The sequence below is a fragment of the Melanerpes formicivorus genome, unplaced genomic scaffold, assembly GCF_026170545.1.
Source record: "Melanerpes formicivorus ecotype bairdi unplaced genomic scaffold, bMelFor1.0.p_v2 SCAF_15, whole genome shotgun sequence".
Taxonomy (NCBI): Eukaryota; Metazoa; Chordata; class Aves; order Piciformes; family Picidae; genus Melanerpes; species Melanerpes formicivorus.
In genome coordinates this window covers 2,852,454-2,865,142 of record NW_027142367.1, presented here as the reverse complement: position 1 = coordinate 2,865,142, position 12,689 = coordinate 2,852,454, and the positions used below count along the sequence as shown (strand labels likewise).

At 42.4% G+C, this 12,689-nt stretch overlaps 1 long non-coding RNA gene across 1 annotated transcript in view; it reads right to left on the bottom strand.

Annotated features, from left to right (window-relative positions):
- Positions 1–5,614: 5,614 nt before the first annotated feature.
- LOC137445610 (uncharacterized) overlaps positions 5,615–12,689 on the bottom strand; it is a 35,372-nt gene continuing 28,297 nt past the window's right edge. Inside the window, exons 2-3 of the long non-coding RNA XR_010988438.1 lie at positions 12,259–12,356; positions 5,615–5,703 (exon numbers count right to left, since the gene is read on the bottom strand). This is a non-coding gene — a long non-coding RNA (uncharacterized lncRNA). The remainder of the gene's footprint in view (positions 5,704–12,258; positions 12,357–12,689) is intronic.

Below are 12,689 nucleotides of genomic sequence, written 5' to 3'. Positions count from 1 at the left end.
TTTCTCCTCACCTCGAGCCTAAACTTCCCCCTGGTGCAGCTTGAGACGGTGGCCTCTTGTTCTGGTGCTCATTGCTTGAGAGAAGAGACCAACCCTCCTCCTGGATACAACCACCTTTCAGGTAGTTGTAGACAGCAGTAAGGTCTCCCCTGAGAGATACTTATATAGATTAATATATTAAAGTAAAACAATATCTTTCCTAGACTTCTAAGCCCCTTGCCGTCACTTAAAATGCAACACAGAGAGCTGTATCAGCAGAGACCAAAGACTGCTCTCCCTTTCAGATATGGGGATGATTTCAGAAGAAATAAGATGTAAATACTGCAGAAAACTAGAAGTAACACTGCAGAAAGGGCTTCCTTTTAATGTTGCTGATTAACACCATCAGAATACTGGTGTGCTGTAATCATAGAATCATTATAATGATGTCTAACTTACTGAAACTGAACCCAAAATGCTGACATGTCCCACCAGTGTTGCACACACACAGGCCCATTAAGAACAGTGTGGCCAGCAGGAGCAGGGAGGTCATTCTGCCCCTGTACACTGCACTGGTTAGGCCACATCTCGAGTACTGTGTCCAGTTCTGGGCCCCTCAGTTTAGGAAGGACGTTGACTTGCTGGAACGTGTCCAGAGAAGGGCAATGAAGTTAGTGAGGGGCTTGGAACACAAGCCCTATGAGGAGAGACTGAGGGAGCTCGGGCTGCTTAGCCTGGAAAGGAGGAGACTCAGGGGTGACCTTATTGCTCTTTACAACTACCTGAAGGGGGGTTGTAGACAGGCAGAGGTTGGTCTCTTCTTCCAGGCAGCCAGCACCAGAAGAAGAGGACACAGTCTCAGGCTGCGCCAGGGGAGGTTCAGGCTGGAGGTCAGGAGGAAGTTTTACACAGAGAGAGTGACTGCCCATTGGAATGGATTGCCCAGGGAAGTGGTGGAGTCGCCATCACTGGAGGTGTTTAGGAGGAGACTTGTCAGGGTGCTTGGTTGCATGGTTTAGTTGGTTGGGTGGTGTTGGATGATAGGTTGGACACGATGATCTTGAAGGTCTCTTCCAACCTGGTCTATTCTATTCTATTCTATTCTATTCTATTCTATTCTATTCTATTCTATTCTATTCTAAAAAGATAAGAGTAGCCAGGAGGGGGTTAGTCTCTTCTCCCAGGCAACCAAGGAACAGAACAAGGGGACACAGTGTCAAGTTGCACCAGGGGAGGTTTAGGCTGGATGTTAGGAAGTTCTTCACAGAAAGAGTGATTGGCCATTGGAATGTGCTGCCCAGGGAAGTGGTGGAGTCACCATCACTGGAGGTGTTTAGGAAGAGACTGGATGGGGTGCTTGGTGCCATGGTTTAGTTGATTAGATAGTGTTGGATGATAGGTTGGACTCGATGATCTCAAAGGTCTCTTCCAAGCTGGTCTATTCTATTCTATTCTATTCTATTCTATTCTATTCTATTCTATTCTATTCTATTCTATTCTATTCTATTCTAATTAAGACTAGTAATAGTGTGACATTCTCTACTTCATGTTATTCACTCAGCAGCATTTTTGAATGCTGAAAAGTAAGGAACACCAGCATGAAATATTACCCAAAGACCTACAATTGGCAGTTGATGGCCCTCATGAGACATTATACATTTTTTTGTCACTGTTATGAAGTACTGCAATGTTCCAGCAAGGGCTACAGAGCTATTTCCTTCATCTCAGAGTTAAACTGATGATAAACATCTCTTCTGGACAACCCCACACATGATTTGCCAGAGTTCCTTAAGCTAGCTGTCCGTGAGTCACCTCTGGTCCTTATATAATATGACTACTTAAATACTTTCAAAAGTCAGGACTGAATGTTTTGAGACAGGTTGGTAGGTAAAAGTGCATCGCTGCGCGAGTAGTAGAATCTCACCAAGGATCTGCACCAAGTACTGCTGCCTGTGTGTGATGAGGATTGTAAAGACTGAAGTCATCATTTTAGTCATCTTCACCTTACATTGATGAGTCAGACATAGTACCTAGATTCCCTTGCATGCCTTTCTCTTGCAAAGATTGATTTCAACAGGTGTATGACTGGGTGATTTTTCTGTGCTACACACAAGCAGCTTCCCATACTTTATGTTCCACAACAACAGAAAGACATCTTCAGTTTCTTCCCATCAATCAATTAACCTTATTTCACTGTTTTGCTTTTTTAAGGCAGAGATGCCATGACTTTGTAGATTCATAGACTTTGAGGCCATATCCTATGAATATGAATGGTATCACAGTTCAAACAAATCAAGATGACGTGAATGGGAAGAGACAGAGTCTCTACACAAGATTATGCTGTCCTCATGATTATTTACCATTCTGCTCATCTATCAGCAATGATTTTGTATTAGCTTCATCAGCACTGAGGCAAGTATTGCACTGTGCTGAGCACAGTACCAGTCCCCACAAGACACCTGCACTCAATGATGGCTCTCCATTGACAACTACCTGTGTTACCTGTCAGTTAGCCAGATTTTAATCTATTTAACATGTGTTTTATTGGCACAGTGATAGGGTTTTCTCTTTTTTTTTTTAACCCAGAACAAAATGTTTTACAAAGACAAATAACTTTTATATGTCCTACTCATTTACCATATCAGCCATATTTATTGTCATCCAAGAATAAATGCAAGTCTGTTTAAAGGTCTGTTTTCCATGAAGCTGTGCATGCCAGTATTAATTTATTTCTTTTCTGGTCATTTTGGTGCATATACCACAGCATGAAACTCATCCTAGCATTTCCCAGGCTTTGTCACTTAAGATGATTCTCAGAGCAACATCAGGGGCCCTCTTTTGTCCTGGAATTCTCACTACTTTTCTGGAATATTTTTAAAGCAAATGAGATTTGTTTATTTAATTAATTAATACAGATCTATTTAACATATATTTATTTAATAGAATATTTATTTGAAGTGATCAAGAGGACACAGTCTCAAGCTGTGCCAGGGGAAGTTTAGGCTGAATGTTAGGAAGAAATTCTTCACAGAAAGAGAGACTGGCCATTGGAATGTACTGCCCAGGGAGGTGGTGGAGTCACCATCACTGGAGGTGTTCAAAAAGAGACTGGATGAGGCATTAGTGCTATGGTTTAGTTGATTACATGGTGTTGGGTGCTGGTTGGACTTGATCTTAAAGGTCTTTCCCAACCTGGTAAATTCTGTATTCTGTTTTCTATGCTTTGTGTAACTAAGGACAAATAATTCTTTTCCTCACATCTTCAGGTCAGCTGTATGCAGATTTGGAGAATCTGGTGGAGGTGTGGTTTAGGGTGTGTCCTTTTTTCTCCTCTGAAGAGAAACTTTAACCTTCTTAATTGTAAATCACAACATGCATCATAGCACATTATTGTTTATACTCGGGTCTATCTAAGCAACTGAGCCCATTATAATAGCAAAATTGATCTGGGCAACCTGATGTCATTTACCTGGACCTTACCAAAGCCTTCAACACTGTCCCACACCACATCCTGCTTTCCAAACTCGTGAAACGTGGGTTTGATGGGTGGACCACTAGATGGATAAAGAACTGGCTTGATGGCTGCACCCAAAGAGTGGCTGTCAATGGGTCCATGTCCCAGTGGAGGCCAGGGACAAGCGGAGTCCCTCAGGGATAAGTCCTGGGACCAGGCTTGTTCAACATCTTTGTCAGTGCCATGGACAGTGGCATTGAGTGCACCCTCAGCAAGTTTGCTGATGTCACCAAGCTGTGTGGTGCAGCAGACACGCTGGAGGGAAGGGAGGCCATCCAGAGGGACCTTGACAGGCTGGAGAGGTGGGCACAAGCCAACTTCATGAAGTTCAATAAGCGCAAGTGCAGGGTCCTGCATCTGAGTCGAGGCAATCCCAGGCACAAATCCAGGCTGGGCAGTGACTGGCTGGAAAGCAGCCCTGAGGAGAGAGACTTGGGGGTGCTGGTGGACAAGAAGCTCAACAGGATCTCTTAGTGTGCACTTACAGCCCGCAAAGCCAATCAGATCCTGGGCTGCATCAAGAGAAGTGTGGCCAGCAGGTCAAGGGAGGTGATTCTCCTCCTCTACTCAGCTCTGGTGAGATCCCACCTGGAGTACTGCATTCAGTTCTGGAGCCCTTATTACAAGAGGAATATGGAGGTGCTGGAACATGTCCAGAGAAGGGCCATGAGGATGATCATAGGGCTGGAGCACCTCTCCTATGAGGACAGACTGAAGGGGTTGGGGCTGTTCAGTCTGCAGAAGAGAAGGCTCCGAGGTGACCTAATTGTGGCCTTCCAGTATCTGAAGGAGGCCTACAGGAAGGCTGGGGAGGGACTTCTCAGGATCTCAGGTAGTGATAGGACTAGGGGGAATGGAATGAAGCTGGAGGTGGGGAGATTCAGGCTGGAGGTGAGGAGGAGGTTCTTCACCATGAGAGTGGTGAAACCCTGGAATGGGTTGTCCAGGGAGGTGGTTGGGGCGCTGTCCCTGGAGGTGTTTAAGACCAGGCTGGATGAGGCTCTGGCCAGCCTGATGTAGTGTGGGGTGTCCCTGCCCATGGCAGGGGGGTTGGAACTAGCTGATCCTTGTGGTCCCTTCCAACTCTGACTGATACTGTGAAACTATGATAGCATGTAACAATCTGGACTATCTCTCTGTGTAAGATCATCTGCTATGGAATCTGGTGAGAAGGAAAAAAAAAGGTCCACTCTGCCAGTAACATGCCTCTCAGATATAACGCATAAAGGAACTGAGAAAAAATGCATTTATTTTAGAATGTATGTTAAGAATGTAATTTTTCTAAGGAGTTTATAAACTCTAAATGTAATGTTCTATGCTACTGGCTTGTCTTTAAATTACCTGAACCTCTTCTTCACTCAGTTTTGGCAACTTCTAAATGAAAACAGTTTCAAGGTTAAGGATTCTACAAAGATCATCAGAAAACATTGGGATTACACCTTTGATTTTTAAATATGTCATTTCTGTGCATAAAATGGACTCAAAACTTCTGGTATCTTTGGTTACTTTAAAAGGGATGTATTTTGGGAAACAATGGCAGTCTGTACAGTACCAAACTCACTACAGGAACAAGTACCACAAAGGCAGTGAAATCCAACTATGATGCACTTTCAGGTATGAGCAATGAATTAGTACTAAGCAGCCATTATAGTATATTATATTTTCCACTTTAAATTCTTGCACTACATCATGGATTTCTAAAAAATTTATTCTTTGATTATCCTAAAATTTAATTCATAGGCAGCCTTTTTACTTAACTTTACTTGAGTCCTGTGTCCAGTTCTGGGCCCCTCAGTTTAGGAAAGATGTTGACTTGCTGGAACGTGTCCCTATGAGGAGACGCTGAGGGAGCTGGGGTTGCTTAGCCTGGAGAAGAGGAGGTTCAGGGGAGACCTAATTGCTCTCTAAAACTACCTGAAGGGAGGTTGTAGCCAGGTGGGGGTTGGTCTCTTCTCCCAGGCAACCTGTGACAGAACAAGAGGACACAGTCTCAAGCTGTGCCAGGGGAGGTTTAGGCTGGAGGTTAGGAAGAAGTTCTTCACAGAAAGAGTGATTGGCCATTGGAATGTGCTGCCCAGGGAGGTGGTGGAGTCACCATCACTGGAGGTGTTTAGGAAGAGACTTGATAGGGTGCTTGGTGCCATGGTTTAGTTGATTAGATAGTGTTGGATGATAGGTTGGACTCGATGATCTCAAAGGTCTCTTCCAACCTGGTTGGGAAAAAGAAAAAACCACACCAAAAAGAACTGTCAGATACTATATCTGGCAAAAAATCCCTGCCTGATTCATTAAGGTTTCAGGAGAAATCTTTTCCAGAGGAAGTATAGCTTTCAGAAAGGTTTGCGTTTCAATAGGTGCAATTCTGAAAATCAAACGAATATTTCAGGATATGGAGGCTCAGTGTGCAAATGAATCCACAATTATTTTCATGTTTCATCAGTCCTTGGAGAAAGGATATTATTGACATTAACAAAACCCAAAATACTGATGCAGATTAAAAAAACTGGAACAAATACAAGGCTCTATGTTGTGATACTCCTTAGAATAGAATAGAATAGAATAGAATAGAATAGAATAGAATAGAATAGAATAGAATAGAATAGAATAGAATAGAATAGAATAGAATAGAATAGGGCCAGGTTAGAAGAGACCTTCAAGATGGTTTTGCTATTGTCTTTGAAGTTGCAAAATCATCCAGTTTCAAGAATTTCCTGTGAATATAAGAAGTGCTCTTATTAGCAGTAAAATTACTTATGTTCTGATATTACATTTTAAATTGTGGCTATCTTAAAAGCAAATAAAGCACTTTTCTCTTTCTCCTAGTAAAGGAAAAAAAAAAAGAAAAAACAGGCTAGAAAAAAAAAAACTGTAGAGCTTATTTAGATTCCTTGGATTTAATTTTTTCTGATTTCATGGGGGCAGGGAGAGGAGAATCCCACTAGCACTGGTAATTGCATAAATGCTAGAGACTCAAAAAAAAAAAAAAGAATGATTAAAATAATTCAAGCAGTGACGTTTACTACCTAGACCAGATTAGTTTGCAGCAAATCTAATTTACATGAGATAACATTAAATATAGGGGGAAATGTAACTAATGCCCAGAACAGCTGATAGAGATATAGTTACTAGTAAAAGAGTGTGAATAGGTGAAAATAAAGAAATTGTTATTTGTGGGCTTTATACTTTAAAAGTAATTCAATTTGAAGAGGTTACTTTTCATCATCTTTTAATTTCTTTCCCTCCTGTCTTGGATTACTTTTACAAGGTGGAAGGTTCCCTCTTCCAGTGGATGATCCAAGCAGGTAGCAGGCACGTATTTTGATCCATTATAAAGTTCTATCCACTTTATTAGGAATTAAAGTGATATTGTGAATAATCTCAATAGCACTGAAATCTCAACACCTCGAAGAGATCAGTCAAGGTGTACTTCTGATGCACTTTCAAGATTACTTATTCATCATGCCTCTATTGAATACAATAAAAAATAAGGTGCATTATGTTAGAAAGCATTTTATTGTCTTCTTCAGTATTTCATTTTATGCCTAAACTAGTAAATGTACTTCTTTCTAATGACATAGCCATGTTATTATCAAAGTGCATATTGTACTGCCCAAGATGAAAGCAGCATGTTTGGAAATCCAATTACAAATTCTTTCAATCAAAAATACTGTGAATGCATTTGAATAATTTTTGACCTAAAAGAATTAAAAGTACAGGTATACTATGTATTTAACATGTAGCTGCTTTTCTCAGCTCTCCATTTATTTCTAAGTTCACCTGAAAACACAGCTAAGTCAAATTCAAGTAACTTTGGCAGTTCTGAACATAACATCACCCTTTCACAGTGGGAGAAGCTACTCACATTTTGCGTATGGTGCCCATGAATAAAACACTTGAGGCACTAACTGTTCAACCTAGTGAAATCTGAAATTTATCTGTCGCAGTCAGGGATGGTGATTCTGTATTGCACAAACCAAAGGAGAAAAGTAATAAAAGAAGGCAGGCATGAAGGCAGCCCGCTTTTGTTCAGATGCCAGCACATCTGAAGTGAACAACTATTGAAGAAGCAAATGTGTAAAAGTAACAATTTGAACACTTAAAGTTTCAATTCCAAGTCATGCCCATATCAGTGTGTTCAGTCTTAGAGAGAAACAGCCTTCCCCCTGAGAGTCCTGTCAGATTCAAACAGGATGGACAGACATGCCACATTCTTCTCCTCCTCACCAGTAGTAATGCTCCTCTAAACCAGATTAGTCTTAGTTACGTTTCTTCAGCTGCTCATAATGCTTTCTGTTAGATTCTCGGTAACACATTTGTTTCTTGAAACAACATGGCCACAGAAAAAAGGGAACGAGATGTGGCAATGCCAGCGACGAGCAGTGTGAGCAATCTGGCAGTGCAGGCCTAGAGCCTGACATAGTGGTAGGCCATGCTCAGCATAAGTGCAGAGCCAGCTAGCAGTGTAGCAAGAGTGCTGTGCCTGCAGCATGTTACTAAAACAGGATGCTGGTAGCTATAAACACAGAAAGGTATCTTGGGACAACAGGACATGCACCTGCATCAACAACCTCGTTGTGTCATTAGTAGTTGGACCAATAATCTATAATAGTGCAATGTGTGGTCACTCAGAAGGAACCAATGAAGCTATGCCAACAAGGCACTCCAAGTTTATATAAGTTGTAGTAGTTCCCTTGCTACGCACTTCTGCCTTTCCTTTCCCTTCTTCTTTGCTTTACTTTGCTGTGCTATATTCACACTATAGTCCTACAATACTGGAACAATAAAGGAACAATACTCGATCATATTGGTCAGCTGTATTAACTCCAATCTCTGTCGTCTTTAACAAGAACTTTTGCCTTGGTCATTACGATAGTAGCAGACTGGGACTCCAGAAGTCACTTCCAACCTCTACCTTCTGTGATTCTGCCTTTCCTCAGACAGGCTGCTCGAAAAAATTACTTGCTGTTGTTAGATGGTTGCTTCAGCACAAGTTCAGTCATGGAGCAGGCCCATGAAGAGAATGTGGGAGAAGCTGTGAGGGAAGGAAATGCATGCTTCTCTTTCAAAAGATTTGGCTTTTATTACAAGTCCCTGGTGTTCAACCAGGTCACTGTCTAAAAAGATGGACCTTCTTTTTGCTATTGAAACCAAAGCCAAACCAAAGAAAAACTAAAACAAACAAACAAAACACCCCAACAAACCAAAAAACATGACAATCAATCATGGACCTCTTTGAAGAACAGTGCATAATTACTTATATTTATGATAGGCTGCAAATCCTTTGATCCTTTGCACAATATATGCCTGTTCTGGTGGCGCTGAGTAAGCCACAAAGTCAGCAGAAGGCCCTCAGTCATTTGCATTTTATGCCCTCATCATAAGCCTCCTTAACCGTTTCTTTTTCACTTCAGGGGAAGGGTTTTTAACTCCTTGCATTTAGACTGGTGCAAGGACTTTTTGGGATGCAGGTCTACATTTCTTTACCTGATCTGAAGGGAAGATAAGGGAGTAACCAAGATATATGACTGCCCTGACTCAAGGAATCACAGAATCACCAAGGTTGGAAGAGACCTCAAAGATCATCAAGTCCAACCTGTCACCCAAGACCTCGTGACTAAACCATGGTTTCAAGTGCCACGTCCAATCCCCTCTTGAACACCTCCAGGGATGGTGACTCCACCACCTCCCTGGACAGCTGACCATCTGTCCAGTCAGTCGAGATCCCTCTGCAGAGCCCTTCTACCCTCTAAGAGATCAACATCTGCTTCCAACTTGGTGTCATTTGCAAATTTGCTGATGACTTACTCAATCCCCTCATCCAGATCATCAATGACTCCTCCCAGTGTGGTTTAACTCAACTTCCTCAACTACTCCACACTTCATGGCTCACCTAGTTTTTCATAACCTTTCCTGATGGGAACTAATGCAAATAATTGACTGCTGCAGATTTTGTCATCCCACTATTCATCAACATAAATAAATTTGCTAAAACACAGGTTGCCCAGGGAGGTGGTAGAAGCCCCATCCCTGGAGGTTTGGAAGGCTGGGCTGGATGTGGCTCTGAGCATCTTGATGTAGTGTGAGGTGTCCTTGCCCATGGCAGGGGGGTTAGAACTAGATGATCCTTGAAGTCTTTTCCAACCCTAACAATTCTATGATTCTATGATCTTGCATTAAACCCTGGGACACTTCCCTGTTAACCACATACCATCATAGAAATATGCTGTTTTCACTAGTCAGTTGTACAGTTTCTGTAGCAAAATGAGTTTGTTTCTTGGGTCTTGTAAGTGGGTTCTGAACATCTAAGGGGAAAATAGTTGTAGTTACAAAAGCCAAACACATCAAAATCCAAAAACTCATTTAAAAACAAAAGGGAGGAGACCTTTTGTAAATTACTTCTTGCTCTCTCCAAAAGCACTGTCTTAAATTTTCCTTTCTCCTTACCCACTTGTGACCGTTTGAGGCTGTGCCTTTAAGAAAGGGACACTATGGTTGAATGTTTTATAAACAAAAGACAGGTCTAAACTAATTTCATTGGTGGATTGAGAGATTACAGATTTGAGCTCTGAGTCCAGCAGAGACTTCGGGCAGTCTTGCACTTTTCCCTTCTCCTTTCACAGCTTGTGGCTTCTGGGCTTTCTGCCAGACTGACCTTGGACTGATAAGCGTGAGGCCTGCAAAAATCTAATAACATTTTGCTCTAACTTATAACTGCTTTTAATTAACAACTGTTCCCTTTCTCTCTTTCTAACCCTCTCTGGGGAAAAAGGGGAGAGAAAGGGGTACAGGGGGGGGAACCCTCCTCCAGGAGGAGTGGAATCTCATTCCTGCGTTATTTTGCTGTATATTTCTGTGTATTTCTGTGTAAATACTGTAAATTGTGTATATATCCCCCTGCATTTCCTAAACAGCTTGTGAATATAGCACATTCCTTTGCTCATCCAGCTGTGGTTAGCTGTGGTTTTTTTCCCTTCACTTTGTGGGGGGGAGAAGGCTGAGGCCTTCCCCTCAACCCTCGACACCACTACCTGTGGATACAAATTAAACAGAAAGTCAACAGAATCAATGTTTGCTTAATCTAAAGTTAGATATTACATTTCACAACTCTCTAAGATTCTTCTCTTGATGTCTGCTTTATTTTAAATATATAAGCCCAGCCACACAGCTGAAAGAAAAGGCAGTTTGGATGCACCACTTGTCTCTGGAACTTCTCTACTTAGAATGATTACTAGAAAGGTCCTGCACCTGGCACAATAGTGGAGCTTGGGCTGTTCTTTAAGGAGCAGGATGAGAGGCATAAATGCAACACTATGTCATTGTTTTCTGATGAAACAGACACAACATCGATACATTCTATGTTATGTCCATTTCTAGTCACCATATCTCAGAAATAAGAGTAGGGGGAAAAAAGACTGGACAAGTGTAATTTGATGTCCAGAAGCAATCTTAGGCTCTTCTTGAACAGTCGTGGAGGGCTTCAGAAAAATCCAGGCTCTGCTGAGTGCAATGATACTAGTGAGTGCACCCTCAGCAAGTTTGCTGACAACACCAAGCTGTGTGGTGCGGCAGACATGCTGGAGGGAAGAGATGTCATCCAGAGGGACCTTGACATACTGGAGAGGTGGGCCCATGACAACCTCATGAGGTTCAACAAGACCAAGTGCAACGTCCTGCATCTGGGTCAGAGCAATCCCAGGCAACAATATAGGCTGGGCAGGGACTGGCTTGAGAGGAGCGCTGAAGAAAAGGACTTGGGGGTGCTGGGGGATGAGAAACTCAACATGAGCCACCAGTGTGCACTTGCAGCCCAGAAAGCCAAACACATCCTGGGCTGCATCAAGAGAAGCATAGCCAGCAGGTCGAGGGAGGTGATTCTCCCCCTCTACTCTGCTCTGGTGAGACCCCACCTGGAGTACTGCATCCAGTTCTGGAGCCCCTATTACAAGAAGGGTCTGGAGGTGCTGGAATGTGTCCAGAGAAGGGCCACAAGGATGATCAGAGGGCTGGAGCACCTCTCCTGTGATGACAAAATGAAGGAATTTGGGCTGTTCAGTCTGGAGAAGAGAAGGCTCTGAGATGACCTAATTGTGGCCTTCCAGTATCTGAAGGAGGCTGCAAGAAAGCTGGTAAGGGGCTTTTTAGGGTGTCGGGTAGTGATAGGACTAGGGGGAATGGAACAAACCTAGAAATGGGTAGATTCAGTTTGGATGTTAGGAAGAAGTTCTTCCCCATGAGGGTGGTGAGACACTGGAACAGGTTGCCCAGGGAGGTGATGGAAGCCTCATGCCTGGAGGTTTTTAAGGCCAGGCTGGATGTGGCTGTGAGCAACCTGCTCTATTGTGAGGTGTCCCTGCCCATGTAAGGGGGGTGATCCTTGAGCCTTCCAACCCTAATGATTCTATGATTCTATGAGTCTATGAGTCTATGATTCTATGAGTGGCAAAGATTTCATTCCATCCTCTTTTGCAAATTATGTTCTTAAAGTATTTTGCAGTCACAGCATTCTGTATATTCTTTGTGACATTCTGACATGAGTGGCATGTGGGAGACAGCAGGATTACCTATTTCTACTCTTTTTCAGTCCGAGCAACATAACCAGTAAAGCATCATTGGCTCCACTAGAGAGAGCTCTTGTGCTAACATAATTATATTAATAAACATAATTACTTATTTGAAATCGGTGGCATCATCTCTGGGGCAAGATGTGTTGCACAAGAGGACTTAGCAGAATCTGATGTTGGAGGAGCAGTGTTTCTGTGACTTACCAATACATGCTGCAAGATGTTCCCATTCTGCTCATCTTTGAGATGTGCTGGGATAGAATGTTTCCCAATTACATGGAAATCTTTTCCAGTTGCTCTGGCTGTTGGAAAAAATAAACAGAAAATAAAGAAACCAAAAATGCCAAAACACAGATTCTGGCCAGAAACAAAATGATGTCCTCCTAATGGCCCTTTGCAGCTTTTTTTTTTTTACTTGAAAGCCAGAGCTCAGAATAAATTCAAATCTTTCCAAGTTGTTCCAGTGATTGCAATCCTACTGAAATTCCATTGAAAATAAGCAATTAAATGAGGACATAAGTGGGTTCAATAAGCTGAGATAGGTGCTATGAAGCCCTAGGTACACACAGAGCTGCAGCAGACAGGATCAGGATCACCACTCTGGGCTATTTCAGGGAATATGCATATTTCAAGGA